Source organism: Rhinolophus sinicus, linkage group LG03, assembly GCF_036562045.2.
Source record: "Rhinolophus sinicus isolate RSC01 linkage group LG03, ASM3656204v1, whole genome shotgun sequence".
Lineage (NCBI taxonomy): Eukaryota > Metazoa > Chordata > Mammalia > Chiroptera > Rhinolophidae > Rhinolophus > Rhinolophus sinicus.
Window position 1 is genome coordinate 130,970,985 of NC_133753.1, and position 19,018 is coordinate 130,990,002.

General features: G+C 39.0%; 1 protein-coding gene across 8 annotated transcripts in view; it reads right to left on the reverse strand.

The window, feature by feature from the left end:
- Window positions 1–9,424, reverse strand: part of MACIR (macrophage immunometabolism regulator) — a 122,869-nt gene extending 113,445 nt beyond the window's left edge. Inside the window, exons 1-2 of one of the 8 annotated variants that reach the window (XR_012494978.1) lie at window positions 9,203–9,406; window positions 3,048–3,137 (exon numbers count right to left, since the gene is read on the reverse strand). The gene's annotated coding sequence lies outside the window, so the exon portion shown is untranslated. The other 7 variants (XM_019727976.2, XM_019727974.2, XM_074328627.1 and 4 more) reach the window with 7 other exon arrangements.
- Between the last annotated feature and the right edge of the window lie 9,594 nt (window positions 9,425–19,018).

The window sequence follows — 19,018 nt, forward strand, 5'->3', positions numbered from 1 at the left end:
GAGGCCAAACTTCTCATACATTTGGCAAAGGGAGCAACATTTTGAAAATATAACCTAAATGCTTTAGCTCCTTAGACCAGCTCTGAAAATAGCTGATAAGTTTCACAACTGCTATACAAAGAATTCTTTTGAGAAGTATTGCATTCTGGGAATTTTTTTTAATCAAGCTTATCAAAAAAAAGTCACCCTCAGCAATCAAAACACTGCTCCATATGCTTGAACTGTTTTTAGAAACATACAGCAATACCATTTAAGAGAAAACAGATATAGCATAACGTCTAAATAGACAGAACAAAAATGTCAAGTGAATAAAATTCTTTTCAAGGGGTACCTGAAACATACCATTCAGAACAGAGCCATTCCTTTGGAAATAGAGTCTCCTAAGCATGGCTATTATCTGTCTAATAATATCTAGAATCGCCTAATTTTAATGCAGAATCATCTTGGAGTTCACCTTCCTGGAAGCTCTGATTGTACAGAAGACGGCACTGAAGCCACAAAGGGAGGGGCCATGCAGGCAATCCCAGTCGCCTGGCTCCAAGTTCAATGCTCCTTCTATTTCATCATGCTACCGTGTTTCCCCAAAAATAAGACCAGGGCTTACACTGTACTCCAAAAGACATTTGGGCTTATGTTCAGGGGCTGTCCTCCTGAAAAATCATGCTAGGGCTTATTTCCCAGTTAGGTCTTATTTTCGGGGAAACACGGTATGCTTCTAGCATGTGGTGGCAAACCTGTCTACACACTGACATCATTCAAGGAGCTTCAAAAAATACTGATGTCTGCGCTCTATCCACAGGTTTATGATTTTTTTCATTTGGGGTGTAGCCTGGGGTCTGAAAGTTCTAAAAGATCCCCAGGTGACTCTAATATGCAGACATGTCTGGGAACTTGTCAGAACTTATCAGATAAAAAAATTTCACCCCTGTAAATTTCTGCCCTTTTTAAAAATCCATAATTATAGTCATATTAGTGAATATCATTCTGGTCTGCTTCCAAACTTTCCCTAAAGCCTTCTAGTTTACTGTTGCTACTCCATTGTGGGCTATAAAAAAAAAAAAATCTGCTAACCAAACTTGTTAAAAATGGACATAAAATAAAAATAAACCTGTGCTGAATGTGAATTGAGTTCCTTCATTTGCATACACTTTGGTATAGTTATTTTAGCTTCTTAGAAGCCTTCATCAGGTATAGCCACTTTGGGAAACAGTTTGGCAATTTCTTATAAACTTAAATGAATACTCATTAAACAATCCACCTACCCTACTTGTAGGTATTTACCTAGGAAACATGAAAATATGTTCACACAAAGACCTGAACATGTTTATAGCAGCTTCATTCAATATCTGGAAACAATGCAAATGTCCACCAACAGGGAAATGGAAACAGAAACTGTACTCGCTCCACCCATATAATAAAATACTGCTCAGCAATGAAAAGGAGCAAGCTAGGATACCAAATGAAAGAAGCAGACAGAAAATGCTACCTACTGTGTGATTCTACTAACGTGACATGGAAAAGGCAAAACTATTGGGACAGCAATCAATCAGTGACTGTCAAGGATGGGGGCTGGAGGAGGGGACAGACTACAAGGGATACAAGGAAATTTTGGGGTGGGGGTGATGAAAATATTCTATATATTCACTGTAGTGGTCATTACACAACTAGATACATTTGTCAAAACTCAACAAACTATATACTTAAAGTGGTGAACTTTACTGTGCATAAATTGTATCTCTCACATATTTCCAAGTGTCTGATGGTCCTCCAAATTTTATATTCCTGTGGCTACAGGAATGTGTGTATCTATATCTTTCCATGTGTACATATGTATCCATACATAGTTATAGATAAATATATAAATAAAAGGACATTCTAGCAGAGCTGCAAAAAGGGAAATGAACCAACTTGAGAGGTGGTGAGTCACTTGCCATGTAAGGTGTTCATAGACTGGACGACCATTAAGATTCCTTCTGATTCTGAGAACATACAATTTGAAGAATTTTAAAAATTGGAGGACCAAATTTTGTCCTGCATAAGTTAGTGACCCAGCCACATTCTTATTCAACATCCTCAAAAGTACTTTCTTTGTATTTATGGTTGCAAACTTCTTGCTCTTTTCTTCAAAACTGAAAATTTAATTAATGTTTCCATTTTTCCAATGTTTTAAAATGTATTTTCATAAGTCTGATTGGCTATATCTACTTAACAAGCAAAAGTGTTTGGTTTTCCCCATCGCTCCTTTGAATTATTCTGCTGCTGACTGCTAATCTGGAAATCACTTTTCCTGAGATTTTTTCCCAAGGATTATGATCACTCTAAGTAATTCAAAGGACCTAGAAAGATACTGGCCAAGGAGGATGATATACCAAAGCATGAACTCATACAAATCTAGTTTTCAAAACGCTAGTTTTAAAGATCACAATTAAAGTTTTTTTTTTCCCTTTCAAGGACTTGGAGCCACAAGAACAACTGTGTCAGCACAGATACAAAGATGACACACTGAAAAAAGACAACAAAAGGAAGACAACAGCACTGCATATTTTTAACAGTTCAAATTCCTGGTGTGATAAAAGGCATGTCACACTTACAGTGAACTGATATTTGACTAAGTGAAAATGATGCTCCTCTCAGTCTCACCTGTTTGCCATTCTTTATGTATGATAACACACAACTAGCACATTTTGCAAATTATTTTGCCAATCTTTGGAAATTAATGTTTTTACTAAAATGTCTCTGAAAATAGGGCAACTACCTCTTAACTACTATATTTTGAAATATTATTCCATACAACCTCCTTTATCTTACAGGAATAAACAAAGGAAAATCTACTCAATCAAAAGGTCAAAAAATTTAAATATAATGTTAGCGTTTTGCAACAATTTGAGTTCTCACGATTAAAAATTTCATAATTGTAGTGTATATATACATATTTGCAATAATATACTGACATTTGACACTTATCTGTTTATGCATTCATTAAAACACAGAATGATATTATGTTCACACTACTGGTTAACAAACAGAAAGAGCAAAATAGAACTCACCAGGCTAAATCCCAGAAGATGTCACTGTACAATTTCCAAGGAGTCCCAAGGGAACACAGGCATAATAATTTTTCTGCTCTACTCCAAATACTAAACATGAAATACAAAAATAAACCTTTAATTTAACAAGTAACACAACTTAGGAAGCAATTATATCAATTCTAGCAGCAGAACAGGATGAAACTATTAGGAGGTACTAACACCAGGTACAGATTATATAGGATACAATATTAATTAATTTAATTAAAGTAATTGTAAGTTTATGCAGCTAACTTAAACCTCAAACATTTTACCACACTTGTTCCTCTGTGTTCTGTTGCTTAAACTCTACCTGGAGACTATGGGTAGCTAACTGGGCTAAATATAGACAAGACAACTTAGGGCTTTAAATGTTGGTTCCCCCCCGCTAGCCCTATTCATGTATCCTATGGGAAAAAATAATGCTGAGGCCGGGGTCAAAAGAACAGGTCTTAGTCCTGGCCTTGCTAAGAACTCTGCCTCGCGACCTTGTATAAATAGCAATCTTTAAAAAGAGGGCAATGGCATCTTTCCTCCCTCATACAGTTGTTCTGTGGATCAAACGAGAAGAGGTAGGTGAACCTGTTCTGCATGCTGCAAAGCCTTTACAGATGTGTGATATTATTATTATGCAATTAATTTTTGGTGTCTACTCATTTTAGCCATAAAATAGCAACAATAAAAATCCTTCATAAGACTGCCCTGGGGCAAATGATTGGAAGGCTCTTGAGGGGGAAAAAACACTTAAAAAAACACTTCTTTAGAGTTATCACACTGCTTTATGTTTCTAGCATCTCTTCTGCCTTCCCTTCTTACCTGGGGAGGTACGGTGTAAGAGAATCTATCTTTATCTCCTACCTCCCCAGTTAATTGGGTTAATTTCTTGAGATCACGAAAACTCCCCAGAGTCCTTTCCACCTGTAAAGGTTCCTTTGTTTGGTTTTCTGTTGTGTTTAACTCAGTGGTGTGGTGGTGAGGCATTCAAATGAACTGAGTGGACACATTTTATGTACATATGTGCACAGAGGCCAAAAAAGTGGCAACAGTACAATAGAATACAAAGGGCAAGGGGAAACGCGAGTTTGCCACTTTATTACTTTCCTTACCAGTCCAGAAGAGTTTTGTCCAAAGGAAACAGATAATCACTGAATTAAAGGTGTTGGCTTTTATAGCTTGAGAAACTGTAAGTAGTTAATGCACCAAGAACTGTCATTCTGAGAAGCATGTTTCAGCTTTGGAACTTCTTTAGATTTATGTAACAGATACACTCCCTTTCATTTCTTCGCCACAAACTATTTTCAAATGGAGTAAGCAAGAAACCTAGATAATTAAGACTTGGTTCTACTCCACCAATGAAGCCTCAGGTTTTAACATAAAGTGAACCGCAATGTCACAAAAATGCTTACCTAACAATGAAAGTTTTTATTTAATATAATCGCCCCTGAGAATTTCCCAAATAACATCATAAAGTTCAAGTTGATTTATTTAATATTTAAGTAAATGGACTTTTTAAGGCAGAAGGAAAATAAAAAGAAACTAGTATTTTTGAGCACTTTCTATATGTCAAAAGCTATATGCAATTTATACCATTTAATCTTTACTACTCCATGAGGAACATATCCCCACTCTAAAGTATGTGATCAATGAATATTATCTGAGAGTCAGAGCAGGAAGCTGAGCCCCAACCCAGCTGACTCCAAAGCCCACTGGCATTGCTTTACACATGAAACTTCACTCTAGATTTGAAAGCAGAGGAGCCTTAAAGAAATCATCTAACTCTTGCACTGGAGCTTATGTTGAAGTCTAGGGCACGACTGGTAATTTCATAGTAAACAAAGTGTAGTAACTGATTATCCTTATTATGCCAGTGCCAAGCCAGAAATAGAATACAAACAAAGTCCAAGGCAGTGAGTGACACAGGGCGAAACCCAGAAGCTCTGTTCCATGTCTCATTTTTTACTATTTTTGACTCTGCTTACTATTTTGTGTATTAATTTCCTACTACCCGTGCACAAAGGCTAAGAAAATGATGAAGATGTTGAAAAAGAGAACATTTTTTAAATTAAAAGAACAAGGCCAGAAACTAGTATAAGAATATTCCTTCTTTAAAAAGGAACCCAATAAAAAATTATAGTAACCCCCACCTCCCATTAGAAATAACTAACGCATTGTAATATGAAAGTTCCCAAAATATACTTTTGAAATGACATTTTTAGAACACTTTTAAAATATCTATAAATCTCTAACACTTGCAATTGATTCTGGCAAATGTTTTGAACATGAAGGCATGGCAAGATATCAATGGGTCTCCTCTCAAAAACAGCAAGAACGCAAAGAACTCACGTGAATTTCTTACAAGATGGACCAAATGCTGCATAGAAAAAGAGACCGAAGTAAACAGAGCAAAGGCTAGAGTATACATATAATGCTTCCAGCTATAAGCAGCTGAAGCAAATGTAAAGCCCTGTGACAATACCCTGTAAGCAATGAAAACAAAAATTAAGCGTGGCCAAGAGCTGTCCACAGGCCTCTGGACTGGGGAACCATAAGTGACTAAGCAAAGGACACCCAACAGTTGACTGCATGAAGCATCTACAAATAGAAAAGTTTGCAAATGTTAAGGAGCAAGTATCAAATTTCTCAGGCAAGATGATAAACGTCACAAGTAAATAAAGGATGTCCTTCAGAAGTGGGGTGGCTATATGTCTCAGTTCATAGCCCCCAGTGCCCTGGCATAATTATTTACAGCACTCCCTGTATGTCTCAGAAGTGTCCCAGTTTGGCCACTATATTGTTATCCTACTCAAAAGTAACCTGTAACAATGGAAAGCCAATGGATTAAGAATGGAAGGGAAAGAGGGAGGAAGGACCTCTGCTTGCATAATGGTTGCAAATACAGATTTAAGGACCATTTCTCTGGGTGTATCCACTCAGCCGTTTAATTAGTCGTTTACTCATTCAGTCATGCAACAATATTTCAAGTCTTATTATGCCCCAACATCGTACAGACACTGGGGCAAATACAAAAAGTGAAGCCTGAAGCCAGTCAAGAGGAGACGACAGACAGACATGAAAATACAAAAATTTAATACATGTAACAGTAAACCTGAATGCACTGGGAACCCAGAGAAAGGAGTGGTTTTCCAAAAACATACAAAGCTCCATATGGAAATGTTCAAGCCCACACAAAATCTCTACAGACAAAAAAGCCACAAAACTCAGGCTTCAGCATAGATATACTAACAAAATACCAAAAGAAAAATATTTAACAAAATCAATCACTTCCAAATCATAAGGTTATAAATATGAAGGCTAGCACATAGTTCTTGTGAACTTTGGTAAATAAAGTCCCCTAATCATCAGAGATTATATTATGAAAAGCAAGATAAATTTTAGGCAAAAAATATTGTAGAGTGTAAGTTATGGGTTCTAATTCTAGCTCTCAAAACACGAAGGAAAAAAAATGGAAACAGGTAGTATTTCTCAGAATGGCTATCTGAGGAGAGACCAATAATGAAAAAGCACTTAGGGGGGAAAAAAGCAATTTTCAAAAGTCCCATTCAGACTAATGAAAATATTTTGCAACCACTAGTCTCAAAGATTACTCTAAAAACAAGTAAAAGAGCGAAGATCCAAAACATCTCTCAAGTAACAAAATTCTGAACAGAAATAAAATGGTTTAACACACACAAGGAACACAAAATGCTTTGCTGTACCTACATGCTCATCATAAGAGTTTAAAGTAATCTTACTTTTCCATTTGCAACTCGTAAGAACTAAACCATCAATAAGTTTTAAAAAGAGTGAAGTAGGGTGTGACTTTCCTGAAACCATCCTTGACCTTACCAATGTGGTAAGACAACCCCTAATGGGCTCAGTAAGACAAAAATGTGTTTCTCTTTCTAATATCAGTTCTTTTAATAGCAACTCCCTTAAAGTGCAGCGTTCACTTTCTTTATACTTCTGCTAAGTAGAAATTAAAGCTAAATTATCAATGTTTTATCATTAGGTGAAATCACCTTTCTTTTAGAAAAAAATTCAGTTTCACTACAAATATGACGGAGGATAACCAGAACTGCAGGTCTACAAACTGTCTTTACAAGAACTTTGCCTCCCTGGAAACATAACAGAAATGGGACAGGTGTACACAGAAAAACTGGCTAAACTTCCACACGGAAGCTTGAAACCAGGAACTTGTTTTGATAGAAGAGTGATGAAACCAAGAGTTCTAGTTGGAGTACAAGAGCTGACTTTTCCCCAGTAGGATATATACAGCAAACAAAATTTAAATCCTGTATATAAAGTTTTATTACTCCCACCACACTAAATACTTTTAAAGGTTAATGTGTACAATAGCTTTCCAAAGTATACAAAATTACACAGGAAAACTAAACAAATGCACTGACCTTATGTAAGGTCAATACATACCCTCTGTCTTATATACTGGAATAGTTACTACTAAACAGTCTCATTTGCTATAAATTGTTGGCAGAAATACATTCTATACGTTAGTTCTTATCAAATCAAGAGGTCTCTGGGCTCATTAATCCTTATATTTCATCCTGGCCATTTTTTTAAGTTTATAATGCGTACACCGAGAAATCTGTGAAAGATTCATTAAACATAATTATGTAAGCATCAATTATGATTTTGAATTATAATACCAAAAGCTTCTGCAATAATAACCAATACTGTATTCTCAAATGATTAGGAAAATAAACTTTGGGAAGAGATCATTTCTATGTCCCCAGTGTCTAACCTGCTCTACAGCGTTAAAAGAAAAAAAAAGCAACAATTCTAAATTGTAGGGTGGCTCATCTAAGAAAAACAATGTAAAAGGAAGAGTCTAGTAACGTCAGAAATGTTGTGCAAGAATTGTTCTTTCGGCTGGGAGTGAAATGCTTCTGCCTCCATTTTTCCAATTCTTCAAATGATTACAAAGTTCCCAGCCCCCGTTTCACCTAAGTACCACAGCCACACACATACACGCTGAGCATCTTCGCTCGACACAACCCACTGGGTGAAATTGGCGTGGGTGGAGAAACAGGGAGACCCTAAGGACGTGGAACACTTGCAAAGGGAAAAGGACAGGGCCATCATTCCCTTCGTGTTCCCTTCTCCTTTCTGGCACAGATTTGCAGATGCCACCACTAGAGTTTGGCAGCTTCACAATGGGACCGCCTGCTCAAGGTCTGACTGACGCCCTACTGGAAACCCCTTTCCTCCGCTTCCTACCTGCCTCCAAGTCCACCCGCGACAGGTGGGGCGAGGGCGGCGATGCCCAACGACATCTGCCCCTTTCGGTTCTGGCTAGCTCCCAGCGCCCATCCACACGCGCGTTCCCGGCCAGGGCCGGCCCGTTCGCCCCCGCCGCCCCGGCACACGCGCAGCACGCGCGAACCGCAGACTCCCGAACGGCCTCGCCCCCCAGATTGCAGCGCGGGCAAGGAGGGCCCGCGAGATAAGGCCGCCAAGGCTCGCCGGGAGGCCCTATCTGGTCCGGGCAGTCGCACCCAGCGCGCGGCCGGGCACGCGGCCAGAGGCGCAGCAGGCCCTGGGAAGAGCTACTTCTCAATGAAGCCCCCAGGCCCGCTGCCCCGCGGCGCGGGCAGGGCGTCGGAGCAGCGAGTGCGCGCGCCAACGCGCCCCGACTTCCGCACCGCAGCACCGCGGGAGAGACGCTCCGGGTCGCCGAGTCCCCGAGTCCCCGCAGCTCTCCGGCGAGCGCACGCAGCGCACACACGGGGAGCACGCCCCCGCACACTCACTCACACGCACTGCACACTCACAGTGTCTCGGGCCCCACCCCTGTGCCAAGAAACCGCAAGCTCACCGCACCCGGCAAGGGCCCCACCCAGTTCACCAGACCCCAGCCCCTGCTCCGGCGCCCAGGGACTGGCCATCCGAGGCCGGGGGTCACTAAGGCCGCCTATCCCGGAGGCCTGCCCGGCCGGGATCCCCAGCACCGCGCGGACACCGCGCGCCCGGCCCAGACACGAGGCAGGGAGGAAGGGGCGGCGCCGCGACTGGGGCTGGCACCCGGGATCGGTTACTGGGGCACCCCCCCACCCATCACCACCACCTTTCGCTGCAGCACAAAAGGTTGCAGACGGAATCGCCTTCCCCGTGCAACCTACCGGTGGTTCACGGCTTCGCCGCCTCCGCCGTTCCTGGAGCCGCGGAGCCGGAGACAAGGGCGGGAGAGGCGCAGGGCTGCGGCGCCGAGCTCCGGGCAGAGGCCGCCAGCCCAGCCAGCCGGGTACCCTGTCCTCTCCCACCGCGCTCAGCGCCAGCTACCGCCCGGCGTAGTCCCCGCCTCCCCCTCCGCCCGCCTTCCCGCCCTCCCGCCCTCCTCCCTCTGGCTGCAGAGGCGCAGCCTGTCAGTGATGAGCCCGCCTCCTGCGCCCAGCTCAGACACCCGGTGGAAGGGCGGACTGGCGAGAGCGAGGCGCTAAGAGGCCTGATGAGGTTGGCGCGCGGGGCGGAGTTGCTGACTGAGGAGGCGAAGGAGGAGTCGTAACCCCCCTCCCCAGTCCAAACCCGGCTCTCCAACTCAAGAACCTGAACGGCACCAACAGCACCAACTTGCGGGCCTGGCAACACTCAGGTTTCCCCATTTAAGTGGTGTGATGATGTTTGTCATTTGTGAGTCTCTGCTTAGCACTGAGGATTCAGCACTGAGCAGAAGTAGAGAAGACTAGAGCCCAGAAGCCCATGAAACTACAAATTATAAAATAAATCTTAGAAAACTGCTAAATATCTAGTCAAAGTGGGGGGGGGGGGAGAAAATTCAAATTGATTCTGATGGGCTGTTCTTGAATCTTCAGACTTGATCTTTTCCATTCTTGTAAGAAATTCTTTTTTTTTAAATCAAGATTTTTTACTCTCGGTTCCTGTACATCTCCTCTGCCAAACCAGTTAATACATTCAGCACTAAGAAGTTTACTGATATTTATTCAGCTCTTATTATGTCCCAGGCCTTTTTTACATGTATTTCCAAATTGACACCTGTCAACAATTCTATAAGGGAGTGACCAATTATGATCCGTATTTTAAAGATGCATAAAGTTTAAGTAACTTCCTCGAGGTCACACACCTACATAGTCAGTGGCAGAGCTGGTTTTGAACCCAGGCAGTGCAAGTTTAGAATTATTTATAAATGTTGCTGATTTATGTTCCAGTCTCAAGCCAAGAGTTTGTTGTTCTTTTTTTTAACAAAGTGCTTTAACTGAACATGTAAGGTATAAACTTGGTGTAAATTAATATAAATTTAGACAAATCTTGATTCAAACTTGTTCCAAAACCGCTCTGTGCACCCTTACTTGGACAGCCGGATGCCTGGAGGCTTCTCAACTAGAAGACATTTTTACTACTCTGTGTCCCTAAAACAAAGGAAGACAGAGGGAGACGGAAATTTTAACTAATATCCTCTAAAGAACAATTTTAGAAAACAAATCACTTTATTTCCAACATAGATATGTATGTAACTTCTCCAACCTGATACAACATGTGTTGAATAAATGAATGGACTGTTTTTGCATCACTAATGTAAGAGAACACACTGAAAGTTATTCCAGATTACAATCTGTTTGATACAATAGTGTATTGTTCTGATGATCGTTCTCATAAAACCACAGGAAACATTGAATATTTGTATATTCAGAAATGTACTTTCATTCTGTCCTGTCTGACATTTTATAACCCTTTCAGAAGAATGCCTTGTACTTGCCCTTTGCTCTGAAAGTTCCGCAATATTCTTTGGCCAAAAGCAATAAAGTTCTTCTTTACCTTTAAGTTTGTTAGGCTCAAGGCTAACCCTTGACAGGGCATTGTCTCCAAATTGCCTCCCTCCCTGGGTGGTACTCCATGCTCCCATCCTAGCCCTGACTCCTCACCCAATCAAAACTTCAGTCAGTTCTTGAGTGTCACAAAGAACACCTAATAAACCAATTCACCAGGCAGTTAATGGCTGATAACAGCTTTATGTGTGGCCTCTCAGTGACATGTCTATGCCACCTAAACTCTGAATGGGTACTGTCTTAATTTAGATCAGCTGTGACTTGCAAAAGCTGTGGCTGAAGGGTATGGGTGGGGGGAGGAGGAATGCAGAAGCCTTTCCCAGAGCTCTTCTGTGTCTGTGAAAATCTAGTCACTCTAGTTTTTTAATGGCATGCTTATAAAGAATTAGGCACAGACACAGATAGACCTTGGGATCTGAAAGGCCTTCTAAGTCTGGAAAGTCAGACACTCCATCTCAAATGCCCCTTGTGTAAGTTACATTTTTGCCTCAAGGCATCCTTCCCAGAAAAAATCACTTTAAAATGATGATTTTCTGAGAAGGATTATACCTTTTTTTTTTTTTTTTTTTTTAAATTCCCCATCTCCTCGCCCTCTCCCCTTTGGCAAGTATATCTATGGGTCTATTTCTGTTTTGTTTTGTTTATTCATTTATTCCATTATTTTTAGATTCCGCATATAAGAGAAATCATATAGTACTTGTCTTTATCTGATTTATCTCACTTAGCATAATACCCCTCTAAGTCCATCCCCGTTATTGCAAGAGGCAAGATTTCATTCTTTTTTATTACTGAATAATATTCCATTATATGTATATGTATATGTGTGTACATATATACTACATCTTCTTTATCCATTCATCTACTGATGGACATTTAGATTGTTTCCATATCTTAGCTATTACTACTAATTCTGCAATGAATGTAGGGGTACATATATCTTTTTGAATTAGTGTTTTTGTTTTCTTCAGATAAATACCCAGAAGTGGAATTGCTAGATTATATAGCAGCTCCATTTTTAATTTTTTGAGGAATATCCATACTGTTTTCAATAGCAGCTGCACTAAGTTACAATCCCTCCAACAGTGTATGACAGTTCCCTTTTCTCCACATTCATACCAACACTCGTTACCATATTTGTTGATTTATTGGTGACAGCCATTCTGACAGGTGTATAGTGATATCTCACTGTGGTTTTATTTTGCATTTATCTGATGATTAGTGATGTTGAGCATGTTTTCATATGTCTGTTGGCCATCTCTATGTCATTTTGGGAGAAATGTCTATTCAGTTCCTCTGCCTATAGATGTAAACCTACCAAACAGCCAGCTAGAAAGAACAGGATTGGTAGATTTGATAACAACATAGTGAATATAGAACATAAAGTACAAAGCCAAGTGTGCAAGAAATACCACATCTCTACCTTTTCTCTAAACCCATTTGTTTCAGGCAGAGTATAACCAGGAAATTGGAGACCGCTTCACATATTTACAAAGATAATTGAATGAAAGGAATTGATAACACAGGCCATGGAAGAACTCAGAAGCTAAACAGGGATTGGTGAGGTAACCCAGAAATTAGCAAACACAGCGCATAGCTGGAGTACAAAGGGGAGGAGGCAGGGTTACTGGAACTCAGGGGCCAGGCAATATGGCCAACCTGGTGAGAGCCACTGCACAGAGGAGAGACAACCACTGCTAAGAAGCTGTCTAAGGAAGGGAACAGGGGAACATAAACCACAAATTCTCCTCACCTCTTGCCCTCCAGTCTCCTCCAATGCCTTCCATTTTGCCAAACCTAGACACCTGCTGCATGAGAGACAGGGAAACAGCCAACAGGGGTCAGTCCCTCTGCACATAGAAGCAAATAGGGGAAGGGCATGGAATGTGAGTCTGAGGGCAAACAGGCCCCAGATCAGCACATCATTTATTTTATTTTCAAGGCATCAGTCTTTCCGAAGGTTTCTCCCTACTCTGTTGGGTAGGGTCAAAGTTCCAAGAGCATATGCCAGGCCAGGCCATGGGTAGGTGGTGATGACAGGGAGTGGGAGGAGGTCCTTTGGTTTATACTCATCTGTTCACAGAGCTTTCTATTGTCCCTTCCCAGAGCTGCCACCTACGACTACATACTGCAGTATACAACATGTGCATAGATGGGAAGGTCCTGCCCTATACACTTGGTTCCTCCCTTTGTGAGGAACCAGCTATTTCCTGCTCCAGCACCACACTTGGACTCAGAGAATATTTCTAAGAACTGGAGCCATCCTGCTAAGCCTCACACATTATCAGTCGTTTATATTTAGGGTCCTATCGCAAATGTAATGATATATGCAGGTTGAAAGTAAAAGGATGGAAAAAGCGGCATACAAATACTGTTGAAAACAAAACAAGAGTAGCTACATTAATATTAAATAAAGTGGATTTCAGGTAAAGAAAATTACCAGAAACAGAGAGGGATATTGTATAATGATAAAATGGTCAAATACCCAGAAGACCAATGTATATAAACCAAACAGCAGAGCTGCAAAACATGTAAAATAAAAGCTGACAGAACTAAGCAGAGAAATAGGCAGATATACTATTAGAGCTGAAGACTTCAATACCACTCTATTAACAAGTGATAGAACAACTAGACAATAAATCAGCAAGGATCAACAACACCATCAACCTACAGGATATAATTGACATCTATGGAACACACCACCCAAGAACAGAAGAACACACACTATTTCAAAGGCCCATGTGACATATACCAAGATAGTTCACATCTTGTCTCATAAAACAAATCTCAGCAAATTTAAAAGAATTGAAATCATACAGAGCATCTTCTCCATTTACAATCAAACTAGAAATCAGTAATAGAAAGATAACAGGAAAATGCCCAAACACTTGGAAAAAAACAACAAACTTCTAAATAATCCATGAGTCAAAGAGCAAGTGTCAAGGAAAATTTAAAAAATACATTTACTGAACAGAATGAAAATGAAAATACAACATGTCAAAATGTGTGGGACACAGATAAAGCAGTGCTGAGAAGGAAATTTGTAGCACTAAAAGTATACATTAGAAAAGAGGAAAATTTCAGATCAACAACTTAAGCTCCTATCTCAGGAATCTAAAAAAGAAAAAGAACAAAATAAACCCAAAGCAAGCAGAAGGGAAGAAATAATAAAGATAAGAGCAGAAAAATCAATGAAATTGAAATGGAAAAACAATAAAGAACATGAACGAAAGAGAAAGCTAGTTCTTTGAAAGAATCAATAAAATTGACAAACCTCTAGGAAAACTAACAAAAAAAGAGAAAAGCCATAAATGACCAATATCAGGAATGAGACTGATGTCACTACAGACACTGCAGACATTTAAAAAAGGGGGCAATAAGGAAATATTATGAACAACTCTATACTCATAAATTTTGCAACTTAAATGAAATGGACCCATTCCTTGAAAAATACAAACTGCCACAACTCATTCAATATGAAATAGATAATATGAACGGCAATATAACTATTAAGGGACAACTATTAATTCACAATTTTAAAACTTCCGAAAAAGCAATATCTGGGCCCAGAGAACTGTTGAACAACCCTACCATACATTTCTATAAGAATTAACACTATCTCTGCACCATCTCTTCCAGAAAGTAGGAGTGTGATACTTCCCAATTCATTTTATGAAGCTAATGTTATTCTGATATCAAAATTAGAAAAAGACATTATTAAAAAAGAAATCTACAGACAAATATCCTTCATAAATACAGATGTAAAACTCCTCAATAAAATATTAGCAAATACAATTCAATAGTATATAAAAAGAAGAATGCACTATGACCAAGTGAGTTTATTCCAGGGATGTAAGGCTGGTTTGATATTCAAAAATCAATTGATGTTGTCCACAATAGTAACAGACTAAAGTAGAAAATGTATATGATCTTATTAATTAATAAGAAAAGGCATTTGACAAAATCCAACACCCATTCATGATAAAAAAAAAAAAAACTCATAGAAAAATAGGAATGAGGAAGTTTCACAATTTGATACAGAGCATCTATGTAAAAGCTACAGCTAACATTATACTTAATAATGAAAGACTAAACACTTTCCCTCTAAGATTCAGGAAAAGGCAAAATAGTTTTTACTCACCACTTGTGTTCAAATTCTGATAGAATTTCTAGCCAGTTCAATGAAGCTCCACCGCCCCCCCAAAAAAGGCAGACAGATGCGAATGGATGAAGTAACACTGCCCTATTTGCAGATATCCTGTCTATATAGAAAATCCCAAGAAATCTAAAAAAACAAAAACAAAAAACAACAAAAAAGCACTCCTAGAACTATTCAGTGAGTTCAGCAAGGTCTTAAGATACATGATAAACATACAAAATCAAATGTATTTCTATGTACCAGTAATAAATATGTGGAAAACAAAATTAAAAATATAATATCATTTATAATCACTGAAAAAAGAAAAAGGGAAATACTTAGTAGTGTAAATCTAACCAAAGAAGTATAGGACTTGTATGCTGGAAACTACAAAATACTGATGAAAGAAATCAAAGAAGATCTAAATGAATGGAGAAACATACAGTGTTAACGAATTGAGACTCAACCTAGTTAAGATGTCAGTTCTCTTCAAATCAATCTATACTTTTAATGCAATCCCTATCAAAATCCCAGCAGGGTTTTTGGTAGACACAGACAAGCTTATTCTATACTTTGTCTGGAAAGGTACGATCCCTAGAACAGGTGTAAAAAAAAAAAAAAAAAATCTTAACAAAAAAGAATTAAAGTGGGAAGAATCAGTCCATTCCATTGCAAGACTTATTATGGACCTATCGTAAACAAGACCAGTGGAATAGTATATAGAACCCAGAAACAGACTCACACAAATATGCCAAGCTGATTTTTGACATGAAAGCAAAAGCAATTCAATGGAGGAAATAGTCTTTACAACAATAGTGCTTGAGCAATTGGACATCTATAAAAAAAAAAAAAAGATTAAACCTTAACCTATGTCTTACACTTTATATAAAAATTAACTCGAATTGAAAAATGGACTTAAATTTAAAACATAAAACTAGAATACTTTTATAAAAAGGTAAACTTCTTAGGTACAACATGAAAAGCATGATTCATGAAAGGAAAAACTCATAAATTGGACTTCATTAAAATTAAAAATATTTGCTCTGCTAAAAATCCATTAAGAGGATCAAAAGACAAGCTGATGACTGAGGGAAATATTTGCAGACCATACAGCTAACAAATAACTAGTATCTAGAATATATAATAAATGTCTTAAAACTCAACAGTAAAAAACAAATCAAGTCATCCAATTAGAAAATGGGCAAAAGATAGGAAGAGATATTTCACCAAAGAGAATATATGGATGGCAAATTAGCACATGTAAAGATGTTCAAGATCATTAGCCATTAAGGAAATGAAAAGTAAAACCACAATGAGATATCAATTCCCAATTCTCATAATGGCTGAAATAAAAAACAATGACAACACCAAATGCTGGTAAGGATGTAGAGAAACTAAATCACTCATACATTGCTAGTAAGAATGTAAAATGGCAGAGCCACAAACATTTTGGAAAAATACACCGGAAAAAATTAAATATGCAGCCACCAACAACCCAGAAATTATACTCCTGAACACTTTTTCCAAAGAAATGAAAACATATTTTCACCCAACTACTTATATGTGAATGCTCAGAGCTTTCATTACAATCATGCTGAGCTTTATTCACCAGAGTGAAAAATAGGAAACAACGCAGAGGTCCTTCAATGGGTGTATCCATACCATGGAATACTACTCAGCAGTAAATGGGAACTAATTATTAATACATGCAGCAACCTGAATGAGTCTCCAGAGAATGAAGCTGAGAGAAGAAAAGCAAATCTCAAAAGGCCACAAACTGTATGATTCCAGTTATAGAACATTCTTGAAATGACAAAATTATAGAAATGGAGAACAGATTAGTGGTTACTAAGGATTAAGGGAGAGAGAGGGAATGGGGGAGGAAAGGAAGTGGATGTGGCTTCCTTCTGAAAAGGACAACATGAGGGATCCTTGTGGTTACACACGTGTTCTGTATCCTGGAGGTAATATTGCACCATAGCATAGTACTATGTACTACTATGTAGTATTATACTATATTTTAAGTTACCAATGGGGAAAACTGGGTAAAGTGTTTATGGGATCTCTGTATTATTTCCTATAACTACATGTGAACATATAATTACTCAAAGTATCAAGTTTTTGGCAATTGAAGGACTTTATTAGGTTGGTGCAAAAGTAATTGCAGTTTTTGCAATTAATTTTAACCTTTTAAACTGCAATTACTTTTGCACCAACCTAATAAAAGTAGCATATTTGCATATTTCTAGAAGCATACCGAAGAAGTGGAAAATATTAGTTACTGCTAGGAGGAAACGATGATGGCTGGGAACAGAGGTGGGAGGTAAAAATTTCCTGTATATTCTGTTGTATATTTTGAATTTTAAACTATACAAAATTAATACCAATTCAAAAAATAAAATTTTAAATACGAATTTTAAAATTCCTCAACCAATCAAAGCTTGATGCTTTCTAATTGTCAACAGTCTTGATTAGTCTGTCATTCAGAAATTATCTGAAGTGGCTTTTTTACTTTTCTAATAATTAACCTACTGCAGTATTGAAACTAATTTTTCCTAAACACTTAGCCAAAATCCTTATCTTTTTTAATTATGAAGACTCACTTCTATATGCTCATTCTTTTCCAGAATAAAAGGCAGTTAATGGAAAAATCTTTGTTCCTATTTGTTACTATGGCCGTGAACTATTTGCATACTTATGGGTCAGTTGGAACAGCCTGACATCCTGCCTTGTCACTGAATTACTTTACAAGACACAGTGTGATAAAACAGAGATAGCATGGACTTTGAAATCATACAGCCCAGGATTTCTAGCCATGTGACCTTGTTCAAATTATTTAACCTACCTAACCCTACGTGTTTCTTCACCTATAAAAGAAACATAATAACATCCATTTTTCCAGATTGCTTTGAACACAACTTATATACAGTACCTGAGACGTGGTAGCGGCTCAAGAGCTAAAATTACTGAAAGAAAAGTTTAGTTGTCAAAAACATAAGTCTACCAAAATAACTAAGGATGGGAATATTTTATGGATACATATCTCAGAAAACACAGGCAGAAAAATGAAATGCAGCCAACCTTGTGGAAACTTAAGTTAACAGGAGCTTCAATGTCTTTTCTTTGTACTAGAGGCCTTGTCAGAGGCAGGGTGGCATGCAGGGTCTCTGGTCCCGCTCCCCACATAAGAACACAGGATATGGTGAGGCCAAAAAGGAACACCCACGGAGCCATAGGTAGGGGAGTCATACTACTACATTCTCGCTGGTGGCTGGGCTGGAGACACAGGAAGCAGGATCCACACTATCTGCAACCCGCCATGCTAACCGCAATCTGCACTTGCTAGCTCAGCCACCATCCTCTTGCTAGCCCCCATCTTCTGCTAGCATAGCCACAGCAGTTATATTAGTGGCCAGTGGCTCACTGGTTACAGCTGACGGCCAACTAGCCACAGCTGATGGCCATCCGATCACAGTTGATGGCCATTTACTACCTGAGCCAGCACCTTTCCACGTTAGGCCGAGAGCCTGGAAACTGCACTCCTGGCTCTGTCCCCACAGGCCTCATGGTCTGTGTCTCTGTTATATTCAACTTTTCCTCCAGGAACAATATTGGGGGATAGAGGCTCCTGCAACAGGATGAGAGAGTCTGTAGGAGGGGCAACCTATCATCACCTTAAGAAAACCACTGTTAATGTAATACGATGATGACACTCTTTTTGTACAGAGGAGACCTCTCTAGATTATTGTTATGATATGGCAAACACATATTGTTTAATGTAGATCTTCATGCTTCTATTTATAGTCACTGCTGGCTCTTCTTTAATAGAATTGTTTTCACAGGTATCTGTAAATGTATCATTTTCCACCAGCACAATATTTTAAAACTGCAGTTCTCTGCCATCTCCAGCAACTGCATATAACCTTTCTTGTTTTGTTTGTCTTCAATGTATTTACGGCATTCAACTCATTCATTTAATTGATCTTGTTTAGCATTTATTTTCACCTCTAAAATGTAAG